The sequence below is a fragment of the Rhinolophus sinicus genome, chromosome 17, assembly GCF_057876585.1.
Source record: "Rhinolophus sinicus isolate RSI-liver-muscle chromosome 17, RSI-T2T, whole genome shotgun sequence".
NCBI lineage: Eukaryota > Metazoa > Chordata > Mammalia > Chiroptera > Rhinolophidae > Rhinolophus > Rhinolophus sinicus.
In genome coordinates, this window is record NC_142517.1 from 98,400,251 (window position 1) to 98,416,813 (window position 16,563).

At 38.0% G+C, this 16,563-nt stretch overlaps 1 protein-coding gene across 3 annotated transcripts in view; it reads right to left on the reverse strand.

Moving 5' to 3' along the window:
- NRIP1 (nuclear receptor interacting protein 1) overlaps positions 1-16,563 on the reverse strand; it is an 85,578-nt gene that overhangs the window by 68,064 nt on the left and 951 nt on the right. Inside the window, exon 1 of one of the 3 annotated variants that reach the window (XM_074333526.2) lies at positions 16,309-16,540. The exons of the other annotated variants lie outside the window; for them this stretch is intronic. The gene's annotated coding sequence lies outside the window, so the exon portion shown is untranslated. Of the gene's footprint in view, positions 1-16,308; positions 16,541-16,563 lie in introns of those variants that run through there. 3 annotated transcript variants of the gene reach the window in all.

Here is a 16,563-nt window from a genome sequence, read left to right on the forward strand (position 1 = left end):
CTTCTTCTGGTGAGAAGAAGAAGGCGATTAGATTACTTCTGAGATGAAACTCCAGGTAATTGCCCCAATGTAAGTGTTCTGAGCACACTTAAGGTAGGCTGGGATAAGCCATGATGTTCAGTAGGTTAGGTTTACTCAATGTACTTTCACTTACGACATTTTCAACTTACAACGGGCTTACCAGGATGTAACTCCATCATAAATTGAGGAATCGGTATATTAACAATTTCTGCTTTCATTTTTTTGCCCTAAACAAGCATATGTTCAACTAATTTCCTTAGAGGAGCAGACTTTACATGTCTCAAAGCCAATACTACCACATTAGTAAAAGTAAGGAAACACAACAGACTGACAAAAATTGACTACCATAGATTACAAGGGACAAAGCATATTCTTCAAAAACCTCAGAATATATCAAAACACAGAAACAAGTTAACTCTACAACATATTTCCCTTTAGTTTAGTAAAATTCTATCACAAAGTAGGTATTATTGGAAGTCGAGTTTACTGGAGAAATGAGAAGAAAAAGGATGGAATCTAGGGGACATTAAAAATGTTTACAAAATTAATACAAATGTAGAACATCAAATATTTGTTTTAGGTTTACTGTAACATCAGCAAGAAATTCATTTAAGAAGTATCTGTCCATTAAATTAGATAAATCTGCCACATTTAATTTACTACCCAAGTACTTTTAATACTACTCAAGCCAACCTTTGCAATTTAAAAATGATTTAATGAAAGAGAAGCAGTGATATTATAAAATTTATGCTCCTTCACCTTTTCTCCCTTCACAGAAGGCAAGGTTTTTTTTCATGTAAACTTGTATTAGATCCAAATTATTTCAATTGATGCTACTTCACGAAGAATACAAAGATGAATACATATTTAAGTACTAATTCCTAAATAAACTCCAATACCATGATGTCACTTTGTCCCTTCTAAATGAGAAATAAAATACCTCAATTTCTCTCTATGAGTTAAGCCAATTCACTGTGGAATAGCTTAACAGTATAATAAATGCACACACAGAGTTTTAAAAGTATTAGTTACTACTATGATCCATATGTAACATTCAGTGACTGTATCTTCTTTAGATGTTTTAATTTTCTTTCTATAAGAAGCAATTCAGGGCCTAACACAATATACGAGCTGACCTACGAACAACATGGGTTTGACCTGAGCAAGTCCACCGGTATGTGGATTTTTTCCCCAATAAATACCTGTGCTGTTTTTGACCCATGGTTGGAAATCCATGGATGCATAGGGCCAACTGGATGTGCTGCTCTACCTCATTTTAAATAAGGGACTTCAGCATCTATGGATTTTGGTATCTATCGGAGTCCTGGAACCAATCCCTCAAGGAAACTGGGGGACAACGTAAGTTTTGGGGGAGTCAAAAGTTATACACATTATTTTCAACTGTGCAGGAGTTGGTAACCCTAAGCCCCACGTTGTTCAAAGGTCAAAACTATGCAATAGGCAACCCATGGTTCACATACTTTGAAAAGGATAAAAGCATGGGGGCAAATCAGAAACTTCTGATGCTGTTTCCAGTCTTTTGGGTTGCATTTTTATTTGAATTCAAATCTCATGTTGATAATAATGTTATGATCAAGATGGTAAATTTTTTGTTATTTCTCAAGCACTTCCTTCCCTCTGTCCACCCAAAAGACTAAATACATTATGTTCCTAAAGCTCATTGATTATGATCACAATATCTAAAGTTCTATTTCATCCACATAAAATCAGAATTGTCCTTTCCATGAATATATTAAAGCCAATTTTCATAACCACAATCTAGCCTGTATGTCTTTAAATGGGCTACAACATGGAACTGAAAATTATATCAACGGCATCACTTTTTTTTTTTTTTTAATTTATTGGGGTGACAATTGTTAGTAAAGTTACATAGATTTCAGGTGTACAATTCTGTATCACATCATCTATAAATCCCATTGTGTGTTCACCACCCAGAGTCAGTTCTCCTTCCATCAACATATATTTGATCCCCTTACCCTCATCTCCAACCCCCACCCCCCTCTTACAGCTCTCAAAGTTAAAGCAAGAAGTCCAAGTCTAGGTTCAGACACACTTCATTTTTACACACTGCATCAATCTCAGGTGAGCATAGTTAATCCTACCCACAAAGCGAGTGTGAGAGTGAGAGAGAGTGAGAGAGAGAGAGAGAGACTTTCTATTTTCTCTTTTGTTTTCCCTTTCCTCTTCCCCAGGAGGTCAATGAACAATATATTACACTTTTAAAATATATATGACAATATGGAGTTAAACTACCCATCGGTCTGAAAAAGAGGTAACTAAACAAAGAAACCTACCAATTCTATATGTACAATTAAATCCTGGACTGGACAGGGTTGCTTAGACAACACTCAGAAAAGAACAACGTGACTCCAACTGTGAGGAACAAGACGAAAGCATTCTATAAAATCAAGTGCATCTAGAGCAGGTTATATCTCCATTTGAAACAACTGCTATAGAATATGTTGATTCACAACTCCATCTATGAAATATTTTTATTCCTCTCTCACCTGTTCCCCCACCCATCTTGCATTCGACTCCATAAACAGCAATTATCCCCCATTATAAAATAGCTGGCAGTTAAAACAATGAGCCAACGAAGAAAGTACAATATTCTATAACTGACATTTACTGCATTGGCCTTGGACTTCTAATCTTTACCAGACAGGCACACAAATCAATCCATCAGCTCATAAAGGTGTGCTTTTTTAACCTCTAAAACAGATGGGATTGGCCAAAAGTGCCTGGCATGTCAAACTGCTAATCACTGATGCCCTTTGCACAAAATAACCCACTTAAGTTGAGGCATGGTTGCACTGTAACCGACATTAGTCTGTGGGAAACCCATTTAACTGTCACACACTCCTGCCACTCCTGTTCTCCCTTAATTAAGCCTAATGCCTTATGCTTTGACCTTTTGTTCTAGCCTATTAACCCTATCTAGTACAAGTTCAATTATGCTAAACTAAAAACTTTACTATAAAATATTAAATGCCAACCTCAAAAAATCATAAGGGACATCCTCCTAGCCCTTAGCTCTATGCACCCTGTTACTCAATGCACGAGGCAGGAAAACCTCACTTTTGGAGTGAAACTGATTCTTATGGAGTCTGGAGTGGAGGACCAAGTTAGCATTCTCTTCCACCCCCCTTATTTTACAAACTGAGCCAGAAAACATTAAATGACTTGCTCATTTCATAGCGTCAGAGGAGTGACATTGAGACCTATCTAATTTCTAGCTCAAATCTTTTATTCTCTATGGTATACTTGATTAATAGTTAAACTACCCAGCAGTGTGTTAAAGATACTAATATCTTCACCACAAATTATTACCTTTCACCACCCTCTAGACTACTCGACACAAATAGATCTAAAGCAAAATAAATGGGCACCTCAACAAAGTTTAGAAGTAATTGTTTCCTTTCCTCCCCACACCAAAACTTTCTAGCCCCTTACTACTTAGTTTTTTTCTTTTTAAAAGTAACAGTGGTCATTGAGAACTGCTAGATTTTTGCAACACTCGCAGGGCAATATAAACAACTACATTTTTTTTCTTTGCTTCATTTAAGTATTCAATAGAGCAAATGACTTAAGTTCCAGAAAGCAATTACAACTTGCTACTTAACCCCAATGGAAAAATTCACAGCTGGATATCTTCAAAAATATCTCTTTTTTATACCTATATGGATTGGTATTCACACGTACCGGAATTTTAAAAAACACAAACAAAAAAAATTGAAATTCACTGTAAAATCAAATCAAATGTAGTCCAAACTAACAAGCTATCATCACAGGGGTGTTTTAGTTTCAGTGCATAGTGATGTGTGCTACTCCTCTCCTCCCCTTTACTTCACACAACTAGAAAGCATTTTACTACTCTCGCTTGATATATGAAAAACTTATAGATCTATAAGATAAAATTTGGATTTCTATGATTCATATAAGGGAATGCATAATTTTAGATTTTCAAAAGATTTGAAGTTTATCTTTTTTGTTGCCCTCCCCAAAGGACCATTTTCACCTATTTTCAATATTAACCAATATTGTCATTTTTGCCTTTAACAACCTGGAACCTTACAAGTTAAGGTAATATGTCATTAAATGGAACATAGAATAATTTTCAAATGAAAGATCATTCAGAGTTGTGCTAAAATGATAAATACTTCCAATAATTCCAATGACGGAATTTACCACTTTTTAAGACGTAAAAAGGGAAGGTGTTACAAGAGTTTAAACTGCAAAGTAAATGTTTTCATGTTATTAGAATGATACTTTCAAAGGAAATTACCTCCTGGCATTATTAGGAAGAATATACATACACAAGGATGTATAAAATGTAAAATACATGGATGAGTAATCACAGCTAAAACAGGGACAACTACCAGGAAACTACTCATTTAGATTCTCATTCTCCTTTTTTACTGCACTGGCTAATAATGTTAATTTCAATGAGCCACCGTGCTTTAATTACACAAGCAACAGTTCACGAAAATAGAAATTGAGTTTGGGTCTCTGCTGAGGAATCCAACAGTGGGAATTCATATTAACGTGCAGAACCGACTGACGTATTCTATAACATATTGACTGAAAAATAACAATGAAAGGAAAAAGCAGTTCAGCTACTCAGGATAAGCAATGATGAAAGCACAACGTAGAATATACCACATAAATTGTAAATGTATTAATTTTTCCATCCTTTTACTTTGGACAACAGTCCATTAGCTGCATATCTTCTTTTGCTATGATTTATAAGCATGTGAATACAGAGAAAAATATGTGAACCATGAGAAGAGATGATTTTTCTGTTAACAAAAGACATCAATTTCCACACATGCATAAAGTTTAGTAAAAAACTTGATCTTCACAAAGCAAGAAACTGGGTTAGTTACTTTAAGAGTATTTGTTAAATCTCAATGCTGTAGATTTATATCCCAGATAATCTATACCTTCTCTTCAGTATTTGAAAATTGCTAGTCTAGAAATTTCTGAGTTCCATTTTAAAATAATTCTTTTCTGCCTTAGCACTATTAATCTAGTTGAATATGATAACGTTCTAACAGCGAGAAAATTCACCTCTAGTAAAGATCAAATCCTTTGTTATAAAAAATAACAAAAGGGCTTCATATACTACTTAAGTCCTATAACTTACTAGTTTAAATCAAGTCATTCTTGATTCCTTTGAACTGTTAAGATTACTGAATGCCAAAATAACTCTAAACATGAGATTCTGAGAGGCCTCCATCTTCCCGACCAGTCAAATCCAATGCAATTAAATGTGTCAAGCTGGTGAATCCTATGACTCCTGGAAGTGACAAAGGAACCTGTCAATAAGGCTCTTGAAATATTTTGTTTCATTTCCTTAAAATTTTTTAAATGTTGGCCCCAAAGATTTTGCTGCACATGTTTTCGAATATGTTGTAATTTGTGCATTTTTTGAAAAAAAAAAAAAAAAAAAGAAACAAAAAACGAAAAAAACAGCATCACAAAATAATTTCAAGCACCAAGTAATTATAATGTCACCAACAGTTAATTTCACTTTTTCCTTCATAATTAATATGCCTGGGAAGAGGATGATAAATTTTAAGGAAGAAGTATCATTCCTTTTAGAACTCCTAATTTAAATAGACTGAAGAAGAAAATATAGAACAACAGCTATTATGGACATGTTATATACATAATAATTAGCAGCTCTTATATATAAACACATAAAGGCTCCATTCCTGACCCCACAAAAGCCCAATTTCCCCAACAGTTGGAATTGGTATAGTTTAATTCAACCCAAGTTTGTAACAGCCTCCTATGCGCCAGGCACCTCCAGCACTGATGTATACGCTCCCTGTTAGGGCGCTTGCTCTCTGCTGAGGAAGACAGACAGTAAGCAAGTGTGACTTCCTGCCAGTCAAGCGTGTGGACAAATCTGAGCTGGGTAGGGGTGTGGAGACTGCAGCGGGCACCTGCACTCTGGCCCACTGTCCCCTACGTGAGACTACTCCTTGCCAATTTGCTTCCCCCAGGGCAGGAACACCAGCAGGCTGTGGCCCACATGAACTGCTGCCCTGAGGTTTCTTCTCTCTTGCTCTTTCTACGGGGGTGGACCCAGGTGCCCTTGGTTCAGGGCACATTATCACCACTGGCCCACACAACGCCCTCTCATCCTGTTACCTGTTCACAGAAGAATAAGGAAATGGGGTCCATATGCTTGGCATTATGTTCCAGTTTAGGGTTTCCAGGCGGGAATTCCTGCCCATTCTCAGGAATTTTTTCCGCTTCGCCATTCCCAAATCCCGAGATATAAACTGTTTTCTGTTCTCCATGACGAATCATTTCCACAAAGTGATGGCCAATACTACCAACCACCTGGGTTCAAGGAGCCAATTTTCCTGATTTCCCGACCAACTTTTCTTGGGATTCGGGAACGGGAAAGCAAAAAAATTCCTGAGAACAGACGGGAATTCCCGCATGGAAACTCTATTCCAATATAACCAACAGATCCAACCACCTCCACTAATGGTTTTAGGAAATGACTCTTCAGTAATGAGTAGAGCTGGCCTGTAAGCATTCTCATCACACTAGACTATAAAGGTAGCTAATTCTGTTAATCTACAAATAAAAGTTCCCCTACTGATTTTTAAATATAACCAAATACATAACATGTAGAAACAAAGCTGCTGCCTGAACAAACGCACACCTGTACTGTAAAATTTCTTTTTAAATTCTCAGCCCAAAAAATACATTCTAAGTACTAGAATATCAAATGAATCATAAGACTGTTCTGAAGACCATATTTAGTAGGACGAGAGGAAAACAGGCTACATAAACAAGGGTAATACAGTTGGCCTTTTCCCACTCCACTTCTGGTTATCACAGATCCTTCCTTGGGGTTAGCTTGGATTTTCCTGCTGGATCCATTACCAAAGGTTATTAACTACTCCTTAACACCTGGTACACAATGACTGATATAGCAAACAAACAAACAAAAAGGTGTGAAATAAATCAAGACTTGGTTTCTCATCCTAGGTTTACCCAACTGCTAGTTATGTGAATTTTAAAATTTATTTAAATTCTTAGGGGCCCAATTTCTTCCTGTGTAAAATGCAGACAATGCTTTAGAAATTTTAAATTAACAACAACAAAAATGTTGCAAGATAAATAAGCATTTGCCCAATTGTATCACATGGATACCCCTGATAAATTAAAAAAAAAAAAAAAAAAAAAAAAAAAGAACAAATGTGAAATTGAGTAAAGAAAAACAGGGAAACAAAACCAAAATAAAGGAGGACCAGGAGGGGGTAAAAAAAGGTGTATACTCGTAAGTGCTAAACGGTAGTAGCATTTATCACCATGTGATTTACAGTCCACACCACCACCTATCCCTATGTGCTTTTCCATTAAGCAAGATGCCTCTATAAACTGATTTGTTTGAAAATGGGGCAGCAGGGCAAGGTACCTCTAGGACAAGTATGCTTAAACCCAGAGTATCCATAGCTGTATCAAATTCCCTTCCAACCTGAAAATCTAATGAGTCTATGAAATTACTTCAATTTGTGAAAGGCCAACCAAAAAAAGAAATCAAAGTAAGAAAAAAATAACAAAACACACAGAAGAAAACGTGCTAGTGACTCAGGTTAGTCATGGATGACCAAGATAGGTAAGAGTAGCAGTTTGCTAACAAAGTGAACAATGCATTTATTGCTTTGAGTTTTGCCTCAATAACACCAAACATCTGGATATGGGGAAAGAACCAGATGGTGAATAAAAAACTTCCATCTTTAATCCTTAGCCTCACACAAATTCAGTCTATTTTAATTCAGCTCTTATACAAGCCCCTCTGTTTATCCAACATTTACTTGGCAATTCTAAATCCAAAGCTCCCTAGAAAAATTATGTACCGAAGTCTAATTACTCACCCTTATGTCTCCAACATAGTTTCAATTTGGACTCTACCTGTAGAGGGAACCACTCAGCTTGATTCTTTGGGGTTCAAAATTCCCTAAATTTTAAATGAGGCAAGTAAAAAGAAGTGGAGAGAGAACTCCATTTCTCATGGCCTCAACAATAGAAGAACATGACTAACACGTACTTAAAAACATACTATTACACTATCTCAAAAAACATTTTTCTTGACCATGGTCTACTCCCAAAATGAAGCCAAATACTCCTCATCTTTCTGTTTCTGCTTCCCTCTGATAAAATTCACAATGCACTGTCAATTTCCTCTTTGTTTTACAGAACCTAGTTTATTAGCACAACATCATCTTTAAAATAAAATGATGGTGGGTGATGATAGGGCAATTAAAAAAGCATGTTAAGAGCTATAACAGTCAAAGAGGTTTAACTTTTCAACCAGGAAGAGCTATGGCTCTGAACTGCTCCTTGAAGTGGACAAACATAATTAGCCTTGGGAATACCTGGATTAAGACCATGACAAGCTATTTTAATGAATTATATCAAGAAACATAGTTGCTTTCTCTGCCTTGCAGAACACTACGGTAATTCTGTGGTATGCTTCACAAGGGTGAGCATTTGGGAGAGAAAAGAGCCTGCACCGTTAACCTTTGTGATTACATTTCTACCATCAGTGCTGGGAGGTGGACATCAGCTCTCTGAGAACTGACATCAACTGCTGCAGAATCGTCTATTGGAAGTAATGTGCCTTCCCAGTAAGAAAGGTCTTTGAGAATCCAGGCTGGGTGGACGACACGTGCTGCATGAGTTCTGTGGCTATCAGGTTGGGAACAGGGTTTCTGGACGACTTTCTAAAAATTGAATAGAGATTGTTTTTCTCTTCAAAAAGTGGCATATTCTCATGAAAAAGCAAATTATTATCAATGAGGTTATTAGCTGTGTTACCTCAGGCAAGTTACACAGGCATCGCTCAGACTAGGTTTCTTTATTTGTAAAACGGAGAAAATGATACCTATATGTCACCTGGGAACTGTCAAGTGGACAGCACAACGCAGAGCACAAAGCAGCTGCCCTCAATCCTCTTTCTTTCCCTCTCCTCCTCCCAACAGATAGGGCAAAGGCAATAGCTAAACAACAACTTTTTATATTTCAAGTTTTTACCCAATCATCTCTGCTCCTTTTACAACCATAAGCTTGAAAGCTTTACTGTCCACTGTCAAAAACAGCAGATACTGATGTACAGAGTCAGAGTTTCAGACTTTAGAGATCTCCCTGTTCAACAGATTCTACAGATGTTGCCCAGAGATATAAAAGGACCTCCCTCCCTTTTACTTGTATCATACACTGTTTTAGTAGCAGAAGCTAAATCAGAAATGTGCGCAATAACAAAACAAAAAATACTTTTTTAAAATGTTTTTCAAAAATCAAACTTGAGCCTACATGACCCATTGTGCAAATATTCCCTTGAGGGGGGAAACATTCAACTGTGATTAATTCATTTTGAGGACATTTCTTATACCCCATTTGGGAGTGTTTCACATGTTTCCAATACTTTGTCTTGATGTTCTCCATCTTCTTCTATCCTTCTTTCCCTTAATTTGTTCTTTTCCAATGTATAAATCTACCACTGTCTTGTAGAATATCATAAATCCTTAAGTTCAGGAATCAAAAAATAAATAAATAAATCTAGAAGACTGTGCTTTTCAAAAATCAGTTATAATCCCATAAACACTTATCTCTCTCGAGTTCCACATAGATTCTTTAAGAGAGAAGTCCCTTTTTTAATTTTAAACTTCTAATTCTCAAACTTTCATTGTGTCCTGTTACATGTCAGGCTCGCTCATTATGTCATTAAATCTACATTATGTCATTAAATCACCAAAACGATTATCATACTATTCTCATTTTAAGATTGCATATAAATGCAATTTCCTATTTTACTATTGCAATGCTAAATTATCATCTGACTTTTTAAATGCAGTAACATACTGAACATACTCACCTGGTATGTACAGTATAAGCAAATTCAACAATTGAAAGCACACAACTAAGAGAAGCTAGCTTATTCACTATGTGGCTTAACCTTTTCTCTCAGCTATCTAAAGATAATGACCTGACTTTTACCTACTACCCTCACAGAACTAGTAAAGAAGGTAAAAGTAAAATAATCAAAGCACTGCTAATAACAACAGAAGCTCCTAATTCCTTAGTTCCTCAATCCATTAGCAAATTATAGATTTGAAAACAAGGAGTAGCCCTGACTATCATTTAACAGGTGACTGAAAAATGACTTTCTTAATTAGAAGTCCAAGGGTGAAAGACTCCTTTCCACCGAAGCTCTGAATGAACCCGGACATCAGGTCGATGAGTTGTCCTAGTCCCAGGGATATCTTAAGCAGCTGACTCAAATTCCCAGTAGACTTCTAGTTTAAGATTTCTTAAGACACTAGGCTTAGTCACACAGTGACTTGGAATGTAAGGCAAATAAGGGTCTCTTCCTTCTATCCTTAAAGATGTTTGCTAAACAACACAAAGCTAAAGAGGCAAGATGGATTTTAAGTTAGAGCTTTATTCCCTGAGGTGTACCAAGTTAAATTTTTTTCTGTGGAGAGTGAAGCATGCTAGTTTTGAATTTCAAAAAAAAATATTAATGCTGCCAGAGAGGCAATTCTATTTCTAAGTTTCTTAACAATTAAAAAAAAAAAGAAAAGAAACCTTAGCCCTATTTATTCAAACAAAGAGGAAGGAAGGGAAGGAGGGAGGGAAGGAGGGGAGGGAGGATGGATGGATGGATGGATGGATGGATGGATGGATGGATGGATGGATGTCATAAGAACCTTCCTTACCAAAGTTTCAACATATTCGGGAGTTCTTCTTGAATTTATTTTGCACAAAAAACAAATCAGATGAATTACAATTTCTTTAACCAAGTGATTATCTATAACATTACCTTCAAAAATAATCTCTCTTAAAATCTGATACAGCCTTAAAAAATATCTTAATACTACGAAGTAAATATATTGGATTCCTTTTTTTTTGTAACTCCAAAGAGTGACATTTTCCTATATTTTTGAGTTGCCAATCTTCTAACTTCTTCAAATCTGCTTCTCATTATATTACTTCTACAGTTCTACGCTAAATGTTACCCCTAGTATGTTTCAAGGTATTAATTTCAACAAAATCCTAATACAATGGTAAAATATATCACATTTATTTTTTCCTCATTCTTCTTCTCAATGTTTTATGAACTTAAGAAAAATTATATTATGTTCCCAAAATACCACAAATTTTGTAATGCTTTATATGTAGTATTTACAAACTAGTGTAGGCAATTTGAATTTCAAAGTTCATAATGCAGAGTATGTACTACCACAGTGACAACAATTAGTATAACATCCCAGTTATCGCAATAACTATATTTATTATGAAAAATTAATACCACCCCTCATACCTTTAGCAAAATGAAAGTTTGGTTCTAAATGAACTCTGATTTTTAGAATCCTAAATACTCAATATCCATTAAATGTGAACATTAAATTTCAAGGGGTAAAAAAACAAACAATAGATGGGCATCTATACCCTGATAAGACTTCAGAGGTCTCTTCAGTCCCAATTTCCCTCCACTCTTTAATCAAATAATAATGTGCTTAAAGAAAACATTCTTTCTGTAGTTATTTACATCCACTTATTTTTTTAATTAGTCTCAGGTGCATAAAATAATGTAATAGCTAGACATTTACACCCCTCACAAAGTGATAATCCTGTCCTCCAATCTTCTACCCCCTGACATCGTATATACTAGCTATTACAGTTCCATTGACTTTTCCCTATGCTGTACTCCACATCCCATGACTACGTATATATTATACTTGACATTCAATATTATTCATCTTCAGCTTCAGGTGTACCATCCAGTTATTTTTATCAGATATCCTATGAAGGAGTTCTCCAGTTAACCACCCAAACCTCAGCATTCTATTTTCCACGTTCAATAAGATCCTTGGAAAACACCAGCTCTTAAAATAATTTTTTTTAAAGGTAATTTAATATTAATTCCTTTTCTTCCAAGCAAACTATAACTCCTGATTCTATTCTGGCAACCAACTTTGATCTTCTTATGCTAATATTTAGGAGACATTCAAATAGAAAGTGTGCACATACACAAATGGGGACTTTGTCATTTCTCCCCCTCAAACAACCAATTATACTACTGCTGTCCTCATAAAAGGGAATCCATTACTATCATCAATTTATGTCCCTGCTTCAGCATCAGATGCAAACAGGATACGGAAACAAGATATCTCTCCTCCATTTATTTTTTTTTCATTCCAACCTCTGGACATAATCCTCAGTCCCATTCCAATGGCCTGCTCCATCACCTGACACTCCTGATTCTTACCTTCTCAAGTCTTAGTGACTGCCCTGGACTTACCTATCTGATTGTCGTTGTTGTCTGAATACTACAGAATGAGTTTGCTCATTCCCCCCCTCCCCTAGACAGACCCCTCAAAAAACTTCTACTTAAGGAAATATATCTTGAACAATTTAATTCATAAATTCAAACTCATTATCCTGAAAGCTCCCTCCCCATTCTGTTGACAATGTTTGACTTTTCAATAGTAATCAAAAGTTGCTTTTCCTAAAAATATCTCTCCAGTTGGAAGACATATACAAAGGGCTTTGTTAGAACAGCAAGTGCTGTTTTCCCCAGTCTTCATCCACGTAATAGGAAGTCACTATTAAAACAAAACAAAAAACAAAACAAAACCCACCCTGATTGTGTATTAGCCACATGAAAAAGCACAAGAGTAAAGAACCTTCACCCACCACAGCCAAGAAGGGAAGTAACAAATGAAGACAATTTTCATGACAGAAAACATCCAAAGATGTAGAAGCTATTTTAGAAAAGGGGAGAAGAGAGCAAGAGAGAAGTAAAAAGAGAGCGAGGTTTAGGATAGACAGATTAGCAAGAACTCCTTCTTCTTTATTAACATACACTTTAAAAAAACTAATTGTAAAGTTTGAAAAGCAAAACTGAACCTATCAAAATTAAAAGGGAACAATTTTTCTTGATAAAAATGAGATGTTTTTAACTTATTTGGGGCAGAATTATCTTTTAACCTGATACACAAAACGATTATTGCTTTTAAATTTCTTACATTCTTAAAGTTTTAAAATTAAAAACCTAATCCCTTTAACGTTATATACCCTAAGCCACTCTGATTTAAAATTACTTTTGTGCCAGCATCTTCTAGTATTGGTTTGCAAAGAAATCTGTATAATTAATAATAACCTTCTTCCCTCTAATGTTTCTAGAGAGCCAAGGATGACATATCTCCTTATCTCCCTATTTGTTTCATCAGATTGACATATTTTGCCTCATCTGTCACCTTCCATAAAGCTCGGCTTTCAGATATGAGTTAATTCATTTTTAGTTGTCCTCAATGTTCTAAAATAGTGATGTTTGACAGAATTAATACGGTGCTCTAGTTCTCTCTGTTCAACTGGTATTTAATTAAAGATTGTGGAGGCCATCTTTTTCTTGAGTTATACCATTTAAGGAAGGAACATTACTTCCTCCATAGACAATATGAATAAGCCACCTGGTACAAAGCTGGCTTCCTAAAGTCTCCCATTTAACAGATTGCTTTACTATGTATAAACTACCAGCAGATTAGCACTTTATTTCACATTTTCTTTTCACATCTCTGAACCACAAGCTTACTATAGCCTACATTCTCTCTTCCCATTGAATTGCCAGAATTTTTGGAGTTTTTACACTCCCTTATATTTTTATTTTATCATTGCTTTTGTTTCACGTGGACCTCAAAAAGTCTTAATGTCATTTAATCTGTAAGATTTCTTGAATCTCTGGTAACAATGCAAAAAGTCTTTAAGCAGTCAGAGCTACCTTGGAGCACAAACTGAAAATTCCTGTTTTAAATTCTTCTGAATTTAATATCTTTTGGAGAAAAGCCCACTCAAATTGATATGTCATAACTTTCAATTGTAAAGGTAGCACAAATAATTTTAATTGGCACTTGCCATTTATTACACAAATAATTGTTTTCGTGGATGGCCTTTTGTAAGCTAGCACGTCTTAATCATTTTTAGCTATATCGGAACCACAAGAGACATGTCAATTCAAGCAAACTTCAGGAGCAATAAACTAACAAACAGACTCTAGGTGGTGGTATAGGTTATTTTTTATCATGATGTTTTGCTTTTAAAACTGCAAGAGCCTTCAGCTTCTTTTCAGACACTTATTTATTGGGAACTAACAACATTTTAGGGTGTTTAAATTAGTAAAATCCAAGTTCTGTAGAGTTTAGAGACACATGCAAGAAGTGGGTCTAAGTCAAGACTTCCCACAGGCGTTAAACTTGGTTTTCAAGTACCTCAAAAGCACTACAGAGAACTCATTTGAGTATAATCAACAATTACATATATATATATATATATATATATATATATATATATACACACACATATATACATATATATATATATACACACACATATATACATATATATATATACACATATATATATATATACACACACATACATACATAAAATTCTCACGAACCTAGGGCATTTTTAGAAGTATGGAAAAAGGTCTTTCCCACCCGAGGGTATGAAACTGACTATAGAGTAACAATCCTACAGCCTACAGTGGCTGTTCCATTGACTGACTCTTCTTTGTCTCCAGGAACTAATTGCAGGCAGAGAAAAGTTACCACTGGTCATGAATCCACTAGTCTCTGAACCAGTTAAACCCAATCCACATTACCAAGTGGCTGAGAAAAACCAGTACAACTTACTTCGAAGGAAAACTATTTCAACATACTCCAGGCAGCAACCCACACGTAGGTGCCAAGCAGTTGAAGCACCATTTGTTTAAAACGTCCACTTACTTCAGTGTCTCTTCAACAAAGGTAGCAAACTGGTGATTAAACATCGAATAATTACATCAGGAAGATGCCACCCACTTGCTAAACCTATGATTCACTAATAAGCAGGTTCAATGCAATTCATAACTTTAAAGAATGAATTACCAAAGCCCTTTACTTCAGAAATCCCTCCCCAAAAATGTAAAGAGAATTTATCACATATAAACTGACAATCATTTTTCCTTTGGACATCTATAGATAATCCTTCTTCCCTTAAAGACAATTTTTCCTGTACAATATCACATTTAATCATCTGCATTACTGGAAACAAACTCCAACTCAGTTCCACCAAGTGAGTGAAAAGTCCTTGGAGCTGGAAATGTCTTTTTTTTTTTTTTGCCTCCAAATAAAATGTCCTTTTAAAAAATATTTAAAAAACTCAAAAGTATGTATCATTCTGTTACTTTGCTATCCTCAAAACCCTATTAAGTCACTAATGGGACAGAAGGTAGAAACTCCCGTAATGCTTCAGAGATCAACATGTGTCACTGACTCCCAGCTTGTTCGCCTCTCAGGCACAGTTGATTCCTTTGTTCCTTCAGACTGAACACCAACCAACTCTTGATGAAAATTTGTCAACTATTTTGGAAAGAATGGGAGGGTTTGTGGAATATTTCCAGGGAAACCCTTCATAAAACAACAACAATCACTGGTAGTAAGGAGAACACAGATGAAGGGGGAGAGAAAAGAAGCCTCCCAAGATCTCCACGGCTCACCCTAAATGTGAGTCCGTTTTCTGGCTCAGGGGTAAAGATGATGGTTGAGGCCTCGGGTCCAGGGAGCTCGCCCTCGGGAGGGGGGAGGACAGTGCCGACGGGCCGCGCGTGGGGCTGGGGGTCTGGGAGCGCTGTCCCTTTTCCTACTCACTTTTCCTGGCCGGGAATCAGGCAAGCTCAGAGCAGGGAGGCACCGGGCGATAGGCGGGGAGCGGCGCCCGGCGCCGCCCAGGACGCCCCGGGCAGCAGGACCTACAGCTGCGCGGCGAGGAGCGCCCCAGACTCGGGGCCGAGGGGGCAGCCGAGCGGGGCGCGACCCCGGCCCGGTCACCCGCGTCTGGCCCGGCTCGCAGGGCACACGGCCGCCCTTCGACCCAGGACTGGCACAGCTCGGCCAGTGAGCCCCGGGCCAACTCCACAACTTGCTGGCCCCGCTGCCCGGGCCCCCCGAGGTCCCGGGGAGATTCGGAGCCGGCAGAAGAGGCGGGATTCCCCCGGAAACGATTCCTCCCCGCCGCCGAGCCCTCCCCGCTGTCTGCATTCGCTCTCGCCGCGGGTCGCGCTGGCCTCGCCGCCCCGACGCCCCCGCGGCCCTGCCCGCCACCGCCGCCGCCGCCGCGGGCCGCGCTCCCGGGCCGTTTCCGGCGGCGCCGCCGGCCGCTCCTCCGAGCCCCCCGGCTGCGGCCGCCACTCACCCGAGGCCGCCGCGGCTCCGAGCTTCGGGCTCCGTCAGGCTCACTCCACGAAGGCGCCCCGCCGCCCCGTCCTCCCTCGGCGCCCGGGCGAGCTCTTCCCTCCGATCCGCAGCGCTGCCAAGCGCAGCGGCGGACGCGAGGCCACGGGCGGGCGCGCGCGGGCGAGCGTGGGGCCGGGTCGTCCCTCCGCCTAGCCGCCGCCTCCTCCTCCGTCTCCGCTGCCGCCGCCGCCGCCGCCGCCGCCGCCTCCCGAGT